The following is a 14,068-nucleotide window of genomic DNA, read 5'->3' on the forward strand; positions in this document are numbered from 1 at the left end:
GAGAAGCTCTATACAGTCAGCAAAAACAAGACTGGGAGCTGACTGTGGCTCAGATTATGAATTCCTTATTACCAAATTCACACTTAAATTGAAGAAAGTAGGGAAAACCACTAGACTATTGAGGTAGGGCCTAAATCAATCCCTTATGATTATACAGTGGAAATGAAAAATAGATTCAAGGGGATTAGATCTGATAGAGTGCCTTAAGAACTATGGACGGAGCTTCGTAACATTGTACACGATGCAGGGATCAAGACCATCCTCAGGAAAAAGAAATGCAGAAAGGCATTAAAAAAAGAAAGCTGTAAAAAGAAAAGCAAAAGGCAACGGAGAAAGGAAAGATATACCCATTTGAATGCAGAGTTCCAAAGAATAGTAAGCAGAGATAAGAAAGCCTTCCTCAGTGATCAATGCAAAGAAATAGAGGAAAACAACAGAATGGGAAAGACTAGAGATCTCTTCAAGAAATTAGAGATACCAAGGGAGTATTTCATGAAAAAATGGGCACAATTAAGGACAGAAATAGTATGGACCTAACAGAAGCACAAGATATTAAGAAGAGGTGGCAAGAATACAAAGAATTACTATACAAAAAAGAACTTCATGACCCAGATAAACACGATGGTGTGATCACTGGAATACAGCCAGACATCCTGGAAAGCGAAGTCAAGTGGGCCTTAGAAAGCATCACTACACATAGAGATAGTGGAAGTGATGGAACGTCAGTTGAGCTATTTATATATGCACTCAATATGCCAGCAAATTTGGAAAACTCAGCAGTGGCCGCAGGACTGGAAAAGGTCAGTTTTCACTCCAATCCCAAAGACAGGCAATGCCAAAGAATGCTCAAACTACTGCACAATTGCCATCATCTCACATGCTAGCGGAGTAATACTCAAAATTCTCCAAGCCAGGCTTCAGCAATACGTGAATCATGAAATTCCAGGGGTTCAAGCTGGATTTAGAAAAGGCAGAGGAACCAGAGATAAAATTGCCAACATCCACTGGATCAGTGAAAAAGTAAGAGAGTTCCAGAAAAACATCTGCTTCTGCTCTATTGACTAGGCCAAAGTGTTTGACTGTGTGAATCACAACAAACTGTGGAAAATTCTTCAAGAGATGGGAATACAGACCACCTGACCTGCGTCCTAAAGAATCCGTATGCAGGTCAGGAGGCAACAGTTAGAACAGGACATGGAACAACAGACTGGTTCCAAATAGGAAAAGGAGTATGTCAAGGCTATATATTGTCACGCTGTTTATTTAATTTATATGTAGAGTACTTCATGAGAAACACTGGGCTGGAGGAAGCTCAAGCTGGAATCAAGATTGCTGGGAGAAATATCGATAACCTCAGATATGCAGATGACACCACCCTTAAGGCAGAAAGCAAAGAACTAAAAAGCCTCTTGATGAAAGTGAAACAGGGGAGTGAAAAAGTTGGTTTAAAACTCAACTTTCAGAAAACTAAGACCATGGTATCCAGTCCAATCACTTCGTGGCAAACAGATGGGGAAATAATAGAAACAGTGACAGACTGTATTTTTTTTGTGTGCTCTAAAATCACTGCAGATGGTGACTGCTGAAGCCATGAAATTAAAAGACACTTGTTCCTTGGAAGAAAAGGTATGACCAACCTAGATAGCATATCATAAAGTAGAGAAGTTACTTTGCCAACAAAGGTCCAGCTAGTCAAAGCTAAGATTTTTCCAATAGTCATGTATGGATATGAGAGTTGGACTATAAAGAAAGCTGAGTGCCAAACAACTGATGCTTTTGAGCTGTGGTGTTCGAGAAGACTCTTGAAAGTCTCTTGGACAGCAAGGGGATCCAATCAGTCTATCCTAAAGGAAATCAGTCCTGAGTATTCATTGGAAGGGCTGATGCTAAAGCTGAAACTCCAATCCTTTGGCCACCTGGTGCAAAGTACTGACTCACTAGAAAAGACCCTGAATCTGGGAAAGAATGAAGGTGGGAGGAGAAGGGGATGACAGAGGATGAGATGGTTGGATGGCATCACTGGCACGATGAACATGAGCTTGAGTAAGCTCTGGGAGTTGCCAATGGACAGGGAAGCCTGGCTTTCTGCAGTCCATGGAGTCACAGACACAACTGAGTGAACTGAACAGTCAGTCAGTCAGTTCAGTCGCTCAGTCATGTCCGACTCTTAGCGACCCCATGAATCGCAGCACGCCAGGCCTCCCTGCCCATCACCATCTCCCGGAGTTCACTCAAACTCACGTCCATTGAGTCAGTGATGCCATCCAGCCATCTCATCCTCTGTCGTCCCCTACTCCTCCTGCCCCCAATCCCTCCCATCATCACAGTCTTTTCCAATAAGTCAACCCTTCGCATGAGGTGGCCAAAGTTCTGGAGTTTCAGCTATAGCATCATTCCTTCCAAAGAAATCCCAGGGCTGATCTCCTTTAGAATGGACTGGTTGGATCTCCTTGCAGTCCAAGGGACTCTCAAGAGTTTTCTCCAACACCACAGTTCAAAATATCGATTCTTCGGCACTTACCTTTCTTCACAGTCCAACTCAAACATCCATACATGACCACTGGAAAAACCATAGCCTTAGACTAGACGGACCTCTGTCGGCAAAGTAATGTCTCTGCATTTCAAATGTGTACTATAAAGGATTCTATTGCTTCATATGAGATAACATTCTCAAGAAACTTTGAGGTTCTTAGTCCACCACACTAGTAAGCCTCTTTACTTTTTGCCCCCCATACATATCTCCCCCCTTTGAGTAATGTGTATTCTTAAAGAGGGAAAAGATGTTGATATACTTAAGTACATTAAAAGATGAAAATTCTAAGTTTCATGTCTAACGATTTACCCAGATGTGTGCAGCCATCTCAGAAAGGGGGCCTGGCAGCCACTGCCTAGTTTCCCTCTCATTTTTTTCCACTTCTCTCTCAGCCATTGTGTCCTTCTCACACATCCCCACCTCATCATCATATTTTATCTCAAGAAGCCAGAATGAAAACTGCGGCTTCACCAACGTAGGCTAGAGCAGGAAAACGGGTACCAAACCACCAGAAATAATCCTTTATTAGACACAAAGCATTGCTTTTATTTTTTTATTTTTGTCTCTGTTCACAGCTCCTGGCCCACTTCTTCAGCTAATGCAGCAAAAACCATCTAAGTAAAAGTTGCAATGCTACTGATACACTCCATACCCCTTTTCTGATTTGTTTTCTTCCATAGCACTTGACAGATACCATACTACATATTTACCTATGGCTCCTGCTTATTTTTTGCTCCCTAATAGAATGTAAGTTATAAGAGAACAGAAATAGTTGTCTGTTTTAGTCACTAACATCTCTGTCCCCTGGAATAGAGCCAAGCTATGTAAGTTTCCCAATAAAAATTTGTTAAATGAACTTGAATACCCATCCTTATTGATATTGGGAAAATGTGCTAAAAAATCCAAGGGCCTACTTTTAAAAATTAGCTTTCAGAGAACACTCCACTCAGAAATGGTAGATTCATTTTCTATTTATATATGCAGCATCTAATTTTTTAAAAGTCAGCAGTATAAAAATAATCCATAAATTACATTTAAATAACATCAAATGCATAATTTTCTTCTTGGATTTTTCTCAGTCCTGACTTTGGTCAAGTCAAACTATTAATAATTTGCTAAGGAAAAAAATCTTGGTTGCTTGGTAATGAAAATTTTCAGTAGTTAAATGATTTAAGTGAACACAATCATGTGCCTTTTTTCTATATTTTAGAAATAGGCTCTCTAGTGTGTCCTTTTTAAAATATTTATAAGTGATAAGAATTTCTGAGCCATTGGGCAAATAAATAGGTGACCAAAATTAATCTATATCACTTTGAACAACAATGGCATAAAAAAATTGACAGAATGACATGGATACTCTATATCTCGTCACTCTTCTATGTCCTCATCTTTAATAAATCATTGATATTTTAAAATTCTTAATTCACATTTGTGAATTACTTCACAGTTTGCAAAACTCATTCACATGCATTGTCCTATTTAATTCCCACAGTGTCAATGAAGTATTTTATCAGTTAGCTACTGCTATCTAACAGTCCATCACCAAACCTTAGTGACATAAAACAATGATCACTTATCCTTGTTTATGAGTTGATGGCACTGTCTGTCCAGTTCACCTGAGTTCAGTGGGGCTCATTCATATACCCGCAGTCAGTTGCAGGTCTCCTAAACACCTGTCATTATCTTAGCTTGGTTCTCTCACATGCCTTGGGCCTTAGCTGGATATAGTGAGCTGTCTTAACTCTGCTCTACATGTTTCATGCCCTGGTTTTGGACATGTTCTCATGATAAAGCCAGAGGAGCAAGAGAAAGAGCAGAAGCACTTTGTTATTCACATGTCGCATCATTTGGTACTGTTCTATTAGCCAAAGCAAGTCACAAGGCTGACCCTGGTGATATCGCATGAGGGAAGAGTTGTTGTTACAGGGATGCCATTTATTATGATCATGAATGAGATCAGCCTACTCCAAGCTTGTGCTATTATTTTCATTATTTTAAATATGAGGAAATCAACACTTGAGGGGGGTAGATAATTCACCCAAGAGGAATCAGCCATGTGTATGAACCAAAAGCTCAGGTCTTCTGACTCCAAAGATGTTCTTTCCTCTAACCCTGTCTGGCCTATTCATATATATTCATAGAAGCTGAATGTATTGTCTGTGGAAAGATAGAACCATTTCAAACTACTATGATGCTTCAGGTATCTCCAAAACAAAAGTTAGGAGGTCAATCAGATTACTCACTTACCCTTTTTGTAAACTAGATAAATACAAATCCCATTAGTTCACACTAATTTCTACTGTCTTTAATTACCAAATTGTTATTGAACCTTTTGGGGGTGCATTGCTTGTCCCTCCAGCTAAACTACCACCTCCTTCCAGACAGAAACTCCATGTTCAAATGTTCTATGTCTTTGCATCTCTCCCAGTACCTGACATGGTGCTGATACAGATAATATATGTATCACTTGATTCATAAAGCTAGAAGAACATGATGTCATTTTAATAGAGCTCTCTGTTAGAGAAATTAGAATCAAAAAGAGAAATCAAAATTGATTTGGAATTGAGAAAAGGCAAGAAATGATTTACAACTGAGATTACATAAATAAAGGAAAAAGGAATATATTTTTATTTTATTTTCAAACCTTTCCTTCCAGCTAACATATATGAGTATTTTTCCTTATATTTATTGCTCTGCCTTGAAATTGAAGATCAATTGAGGTGAACTGCCAAGAGCTAATTAGTGAACTAATTCTTTAATTCAGTGTAATAGTCATCACAAAAGTTGTGTTCAATGAGGTACTCACTTTTCCATTACAAAAATCGAATTCATATTTTCTTTACTGCACTCTGAGAGATAGCTGGGTTAATGTCATTCCCTATTCTCTACTGTCCTTAAATTCAGTCATTTTTCAAACCTGGGAAAGGTAACTGTTTAAAGAAATGTGAGGTTTTGCCAAATATTGGTGCTTATGGTAAGTCAGTTTGCCTCTTTCCCCATGCTGAATCCCCCTCAGGAAATGGAAGAAGGGAATAAAGAGGGAACATAATAATTTCCTGTGAAAACCTGAACATGCCATTCTGTATTAGCCGTGTTAGTTTTTCAACAAAATACAAGATGATGCATGTTGTTTAGTTTCTACTGGCAAGACTCTCAGAGAAAGATAATAGAAAAACTCTCCAGTGCTAAAGCATATGGTCATCAATTTCCACACCTCATTAAAAACTGAAATTCTTTCTTTAATGTTTAGTTTTAGATCTTCCGTTGGGAACAACTTAAAGCCAAGTCAAAGCACACTGGTACCCAAGAATTTTGAAAAGAAGAACTTGTCTTCTTCATAAATAAGCCTCTCAAAAGGATCCAGGTCATAGTCAAGGCTAACTTCACTATTAAAGTAACAGTTAAGTGGCTATAAGTGTGAAGAATGCTTCACAACACCTGTGAAGAGATCTATAGTTTTTGAAACATATTGCAGTCATGCCTGGGGGTGACGCTGCTTCCTTCTGACTTAGAATGACATTGGCTGAATTGTTGCAGATATGAAAACATTGGTTGATAGTGACAGGCAAGCCAAACTGCTATACAAAATTCGAGATAAGAGTGGATTCACTTGTATGTTATTTTTCAACTACAGGACAATGTAGACACTAGAATGTTGAGTTCAGAGTTACACTCAATCAATATCAGTTTCTAAAAATAAAAAGCATAAACTCTCTGATGGTTAATTTTATATCACAACTTGACTGGACTAAGGGCTTCCCAGATGATAAGACACTGTTTCTGGGTGCTGTCTGTGATCTTTCTGGAAGAGATTAACATTCGAGTCAGTAGGCTAAATAAAGGAGATCTGTCCTTACTAGTGTGGACTGGCATCATCAAATCCACTGAGGGCCCAAATAGAAGGAAATGGCAGAAGAAGGGCTAATTCTGTTTTCTTGAATAGGGATGTCCATATTATCTTGCTTTTGGACATCAGAACTTATTCTTGTTCTTTGGACTCTAGGATTGAATTATACCACCAGCTTTCCTAGTTCTCCAGACTGCAGATGGCAGATTGTAGGACTTCTTCACTTCAATAACCACATGACCCAATTCCCCTAGTAAATCCTTGTTTTTAATATGTAAGCAATGAGATCAAACCAGTCAATTGTAAAGGAAATCAACCCTGAATACTCCTTGGAAGGACTAATGCTGAAGCTGAAGCTCCAACACTTTGGCCACCTGATGCAAAGAACTGACTCATTGGTAAAGACCCTAATGCTGGGAAAGACTGAAGGCTGGAAGAGAAGGGTACAAGAAAGGATGCGATGGTTGGATGGTATCACCAATCCACTGGACATAAACTTGGACAATCTCTGGAAGATGGTGAGAGACAGAGAAGCCTTTGGTGTTGTAGTCCATGGGGTCTCAAAGAGTCAGACATGACTTGGGTGACTGAACAACAACAACATCCTGCTTGTTCTGTTTCTCCGAGAATCCTAAGCCACGAAGATAAATCTTTTCCTATGTGCAGTTTAAAAATAAATGATTCCTACCTCTCTCTACCAACACTCACATGAAATGCAGGAGCAGCTTCACTATGGGATAACATGGTCAACAGCAAAGTGATGTTTCCTTACAAGACTCCATAAATTGTAATAACAAACATTTGTGAAAGTGAAAATTATGCAAGGCTTAAGGGAAGATTTCCCATAAGAATTTTTTTTATGTATAACAATGAAGTATATTTTTAAATAATTGAAGTTCATTGTCACCAGATATATCACATGGTAATAATGACAAGACTGAAAATGATAACAAAAATTTGATGTGATAATGATTACCACCAGCATGGTTTAATAAATTGCTTTAAGACTGGAAGTTAGACGAATCGGGAATTGCGTCCCTATGTACCACCAACAAGCCTTGGAAAAGTCATGGAAACTATTTTGTTGCGGTTTTCTTTCCAGCAAAGTGGATGGTAGGATTATATGACCCCTAAGTCCCTCTGTCACTGGGACTCATTGAACTTCCTCTATGGATTTTAGGAAACAATACAGTGAACTTCAGTATTATCTTGTCTAATTTTCATCATGCTTAATTCTTTATGCTGATTTTTATGTTATCTAATACCAGGGAATATTATGTACTATTTGATCCACAAGGATGATGTAGTTTTTTTTTAGTTTTTATTTTTAAATTTTAAAATCTTTAATTCTTACATGCATTCCAAAACATGAACCCCCTCCCACCTCCTCCCCATAACACACTAACACATATATATGGAATTTAGGAAGATGGCAATGACGACCCTGTATGCAAGACAGGAAAGAGACACAGATGTATATAATGGACTTTTGGACTCAGAGGGAGAGGGTGATTTGGGAGAATGACATTCTAACATGTGTACTATCATAAGAATTGAATCACCAGTCTATGTCTGATGCAGGATGCAGCATGCTTGTTTTAAGTCTCTAGTATTCATTTTAATTCCTTGAAGGAGAGCAATAGACAAAGGACATTTTATAAATCAAATGCTATTATATAATGATTATGATTTTTTAAATAAAATCACAATTCTTACAAAGACAAATTACCCTTTGCAATGAAATATTAATATTCTTATAAAGACAAATTGCCCCTTTTAATGAAATGTAAAATATTTTTCAAGTGACACTTTATTGCTAAAAAATATGTAACAAAAGTAGTACTTTCATAAACTGGTAGTGGATGATATAGGTTAGCACAAGCCTAGCAGAACAAAATTTGATAATCTGTTCAAAAGTCAGGAAAATGTTCAATATTTTATTTCAATGTGGGTTACAGAATTAAAGCAGTTCAGGCCTACAGAAATAAGCAACTAAGAGCTCAAATCTGTATTATCCTATCATATTTTTTAAATGTATTGAGAAGACAGAAAATGGGGTCAAGGGGAAAATCACAAAGTCAGCACTTTCAATCATGGATCTTAAAAGACGTTTCCTAGGGTTTCAGATCCAAGATCTCAGGTTCTTTAAACTGTCCTATTGAAAACAAGTCACTACACCTGAAGTCCAAAAGCAGGAAGAAAAGGAACACAAACAAACCAATATGTGGAAAAGGATATCTAGTATTGTCTAAGTCTGATGAAATAAGATATCAATTTATCAGCAATAAAATTCATTTGACTACACTGAAAAATAATGGTTTCTATTCTTACTTTGTTTTTGGTGGTGATGATGCTATTATGGGAAGAGGTTATCAAAATATTATTATAGCTGCCAGCAATCTAATATTCAGGAATAAGGTATAGATTGTTCACCTAGTCCACCAGATGCTATTCCTGAAGGATTATGCCTATAAGCAATTTCTAAGATTTCAGAAATGTATTTCTTCATGTGTTAATTATTCATTTCCCTTTTCAGTATGATTGGAAGGCAGCTAAGATATTAAAACCATAAGTTTCTAGTTGCCATCCTGGTACATGACAAGAAAATAAGTTGAGTGGAGAAGGCTGGAAGGCTTCTGGAAAGCTGAGACATTTCTACTTCATGGTCAATTCCTGGGGAAGCAGATACCAAGGGAGTGAATGGATGGCAGGTCAATTGCAAAGAAGTAAACAAGATAACGGATTCAAATCTGAAATGTAGGAGGATTTACCTGGATAAAATTTGGGGAAAGGGGATATGCAGAGGAGCGTGAGAAGCCTAAAAATGGCCATAATGATTTTAGAAATTGATTTGAGATTAATCCAGAAAACCGGTTTGCTAGAAAAGTGAAGTAGTCTTTCTGCCAAGGTTTATGACTCTGTTATTTGCTCGCATCAATATTAAGGTTCTTCAATTGCCATGTTCCTTCCAAGACTCTCCCATTCTATCACACCTGCAGCACACACTGCAGAAAATCAACTCCAGTTTCAACCACACATGAAAATATTCACAGTTTGAATCTGCAAAGCACTTGAGACTGAGAATCATTAGGTTAATACAACATCAACTAGATAACAATAACCTAACTATATTTAGTATTTAAAATTTACTTCCCTTCCTTTTATTGACAACTAAGAAGAAACTCTTGATATAAGATAAACATCTTAGTGACAAACACTAAAAAGTCTGTATTCTTAAAAACATTCAAATTCCCTTCATTATGTCATTTTTCAGTAGTCTTATTAAATGCCATCAATCTTTAAAGAGTTGTGTGACCTATGCCCTGAATAAACACACTTGGCCAAGATGATGTGAAAATAGAAAAATCTAGCCTTTGATATCTTCAAGCCATGCTCCCTGATCAGGGATTGCTTCTGCCAAGAAAGAGGGGAATTTTTTTTTATTAATAATTCACTTATAGGCATCTTATGGGTGAACATCCGATCTGCTTCACCCTCCTACAATGATACCTAAACTTTCATCTTGTCTTTCTACAAAAATCTCTTTCTCTTCTAAAGCAAGCTTTCCCTGTTGTCACTTATTTTCTTAACCCCTGCTGACCCATTTCCTCAGGGTTTGACTTTACCCAGAAGTCTTTTGGTATTGGTCATTATCATGATTTATCTTAACCCCATTATTTTTGCTTCGGTAACAGTGTGGCTTATGAGCCACAGCTCTTGCAGCAGTGAGGCACAGACCTGCCTTTGGTGAAGGGTATCACATGCAGCAAGCAGAAGACTTCATTCTCAGGGCAGGAACCAGTGACAACAAACACAGGCAGCTGCACTGTCCACATTGATGGGCATCTCCAGGAATGTACCACTTCTTTCAAGGGCATCAGGCTGCTTACAAGTGCAATGCCCTCCAGGGATTTCAGAAAATAGTTAAAAGGAGTCTTAAGGTAGGAATGGAAAACTTACACAGTTGAGTGCAAGTAAACTAACAAATGTAGATATGACCATATTGGGGAATTTCGTTTGACCCCTAGACTGATCTGATCTACAAAACATAATTTATACTTTTGTAGCAAGTTCATATAAAGCATATAGTGAGATACTTCAGAAGACTAAATTCAAAATTGAAGCAACAACTTATACAGTTGTGACCAGTGAAGAAATGAGACTCTACAAGTATGTCTAGTGCTAAAATATGGAACATCAAAATAGTATTCGAAATGTTTAAAGAGGTTAAAAAATATGATACAGAATGTTGAAGATAGACAGAATGGCCTAGAGAAAGCAATTGGCTGAGAGAGACAAGTCATAAAATACAGCGAGTGCCTATTCAGGGGATACAGATTATAGGTCAACAGATTCAATGGGTGTCTTTCCTCTAGAGGGTAAAACTATTTTTATAACCTTAATTTAGTCTGTCCTTAATTTAGGAGAGGCACTCCTTAAAATTAAACAAATCTGTTTTCATCAAATGAGCCTTCTGATTAAACATTGTAGCCTTTGCTGTTGCCTAAAGGGGAAGAATATGCTCATCTGCTAACAAGAGTGATTCAGTCCTAGGTACAGTTATATTTCTCATTACAAGTGAGTAAATTGATATTCTATTTTATACATCTCTCTATTTTTTATTGAAATGAAGCAATTTCCCGGGGTCTAATTATCTCAAGAGTTCTGACAAGACCAAATTTCTGGCCTTGCAAAGCTGAAGACTAAACCCTGGAGTGTGATAAATCAACCACTGGACTGTATCCCTAAATGGCTCTCCTAAACTACAGCCAGGATCCCTAATGTGCATAGTAACATTGTAAACCTAGGAAATCAACATAAACTTATTCTCTGAATTTCATATGGATTTCATTTGTTTGTTTTCTTAATATTTTCATTTGATATGTTTATGAAAAGATGTTTACTATATTGGCAACAGAGGACATATGTCTTTATACATAGTGACTAATTTAAGAGTAATTAATATGCATGCACAATTTAAGTTAAATTTCAAGTATTTCTAAGTTTGGGGGTGATATTTAATAACATAAAACATAAAGGAATATGAAGCCAGCATCTTTGCATCAGATGCAAAACATTTCCAAGTATGCAACCTAGAAGTCATTCTCATTTAATCAAAAGCTAGTGCAGTCTACAAAGTCCTGTTATATTACGATAGGAGAAACAAATCATTCTGGATCAAAGATAACTTTAGCAAAAATTTTCAAAATCTGTATCACAGGAAAATTGATCTCCTCAATTTCTAATTAAAAGAGCTAAGAGGTTAAATAAAGAATTGATGAGGAAACTTAGTTGAGAAATCATAGTTAATTTTCAGCAATTTGTACAATATTAAAGATCTAATATTCCCACCTCCCAAGAAATGTGATAATGTGATATTGTAACAAAGAGAGTACCAGTTATTTATCCAGCAAAAATGGGTTTACTCCATATCAACAAATAATAGCAATTTAGGTTCAGCAACCACAAGAAGACTCTTGAGAGTCCCTTGGACTGCAAGGAGATCCAACCAGTCCATTCTAAAGGAGATCAGTCCTGGGTGTTCACTGGAAGGACTGATGATAAAGCTGAAACTCCAATACTTCGGCCACCTCATGTGAAGAGTTGACTCATTGGAAAAGACCCTGATGCTGGGAGGGATTGAGGGCAGGAGGAAAAGGAGATGACAGAGGATGAGATGGCTGGATGGCATCACCGACTTGATAGACATAAGTTTGAGTGAACTCCAGGAGTTGGTGATGGACAGGGAGGCCCGGCATGCTGCGATTCATGGGGTCTCAAAGAGTCAGACACGACTGAGCAACTGAACTGAACTGAACTGAACCTCAACAAGCCATGCTGAAGTCTCTAGTAAGATGGAGAGGAGAACTCCTTTACAGAGGGAAAAGGAAGTTGGGAGGGCTATAGTAAAAAAGGAGTTCATAGATTTTCATCTGCAGAATTGTGAGTGTCTCTCACTGGCTGAGTCCTTGCCAGGTGAGAAGAAGACTGCCTGTTGGTCTAGAGTGTGACTGCTCCCCAATTTGGTCTCTGACTCTATTTAACTGGAGACTTCCATGTTTTAATACTTACAAACCATGAAAGTGAAAAGTGAAAGTGTTAGTCACTCAGTCATGGTCGACTGTGAGTCCATGGACTGTAGTCTGCCAGGCTTCTCTGCCCCCTGGGATTCTCCAGGCAAAAATCCTGGAGAGGGTAGCCATTCCTTTCTCCAGCTGATCGTTCCAACCCAGGGATTGAACCTGGATCTCCCACATTGCAGGTAGACACTTAACCATCTGACCCACCAGGAACACCCATAGTACCCCCAAACAGCATCAAATTGGAAAAGTATTATGAAACTATGGCCAGTAACATTCTCAATTCATAGATCTTCACCAAAATGTGACTCTTTGGTAAAATGATCCTACCTATAGCAGTTAGAATTCTCAGAGTACATACTATAATGGAATATTAAATAACTTTCACTGTCATCGTAATGAATTACCCTCATGGTCTCTCATAACTGTATTTTTACTTAAAGTTTTATCTGAAAGACATGGCTTTTTAACTAAACACTATTTCCTCCTTTTCTACATATATAATTAACAAGTTTATGGTATTTTACTAAATTTGGAAAATGTAGCAAATGAAAATTATATGCAATTGTTCAGACAATTCCTACAAAGATCAAAACTATTCATTAATAACATCTTTCAGTCTTTTATATAAAAGAGTAGATAATTGCTATTTTCAAATGGAAGTTTTGTAAATATTCTTTTATAACTTAAGTCTTCTTAACAAAATATCTTAAGCATGTAAATACCAAGTAGTACTATTAAACATTATTTTAAGAAACTGTACAATACTTCATTCAATTCTTTATGGTCAGATTGTTTTGAATATTTCAATATATAGATCATGCTTATATAGATTCTTTGCTGCGTCTCTTTAAATGTTCTAAGGATATATTCCTAGAAGAGAAATTACTCAGTAAAAAAGTGCAAGAATTTCAAGGCTCCTCTGGCATATTGCAAAATTTCACTCCAGGGGAGTCATAATTGCACCCTAGCCAAAACTGGGTATTACAATTTTTTAAAAGCAATCAAATTTGAAAATTTAAAACTAGTAACATATTTCTACTTATTTTACTTTGGTGTCTCTCAGGGTTGAATTGTTTCTCATATTTTAGTGGCCAGTTTCCTTTTTGTGAATTATTTGATCATGTTCTTGACCTATTTCCCTATTGGGGTGTTCGTATTCATTGCTATCAAACTCTTTCACAAAATATTCGAGACACTAACATTAATTGTCATGTGGCCCTTTAGTAGGTATATATATTTTTTTATTGTTCAGATATTTTTAGTAAAATCCTATTATTTACCTATGTCTTTTTCTTTGACTTTGGAAAAATACTTTTCCATGCTAGATCAGAGACATGTTCAGCATTATTTCTATTTTTCTATAGTTTTAACCCTATTCATAATGAATTTATTCTGATATGGAATCTGAAATACAGAACTAATTTCATCTTAATTCTAAAAAGTTTATCAATTGTTATGATATCTATTTAATATAATTTATTAAATATATTTAATATAAAATTGAAAATATTTGAAAAGCTAATGATTCATCCATTTAGTATTATATTGGGTGTCTGTTCTGTTTCCTCTTCCATCAAACACGTTTTACATATTCTATGGTCTAAA

The sequence above is a fragment of the Ovis aries genome, chromosome 2 (genome assembly GCF_016772045.2).
Source record: "Ovis aries strain OAR_USU_Benz2616 breed Rambouillet chromosome 2, ARS-UI_Ramb_v3.0, whole genome shotgun sequence".
Lineage (NCBI taxonomy): Eukaryota > Metazoa > Chordata > Mammalia > Artiodactyla > Bovidae > Ovis > Ovis aries.